The sequence below is a fragment of the Apaloderma vittatum genome, unplaced genomic scaffold (genome assembly GCF_000703405.1).
Source record: "Apaloderma vittatum isolate BGI_N311 unplaced genomic scaffold, ASM70340v1 scaffold6617, whole genome shotgun sequence".
NCBI lineage: Eukaryota > Metazoa > Chordata > Aves > Trogoniformes > Trogonidae > Apaloderma > Apaloderma vittatum.
Genome location: NW_009726595.1, coordinates 5347 through 5571, shown reverse-complemented (window position 1 = coordinate 5571; position 225 = coordinate 5347).

Sequence of the window (225 nt, the reverse complement as noted above, 5' to 3'; positions counted from 1 at the left end):
CTCAGCTGGAGCGACGCCCTGGCATCGCCCGAGGTTCGATCCACTGTGAAAACTCCTCCTCCCCTTGCTCGTTTGTGAAATGACTTCGATTTGGGGGTATCTTCTTTCCCCCCATGACCAGGGCCACGTGTTGAGGCGTGTGCGTCCAGGGACAACTACCCCATATTTACACACACAGCGTCGCAGCCTGACCCGCCACCCCGGCAAAATGCCTCTTTTTCAGAG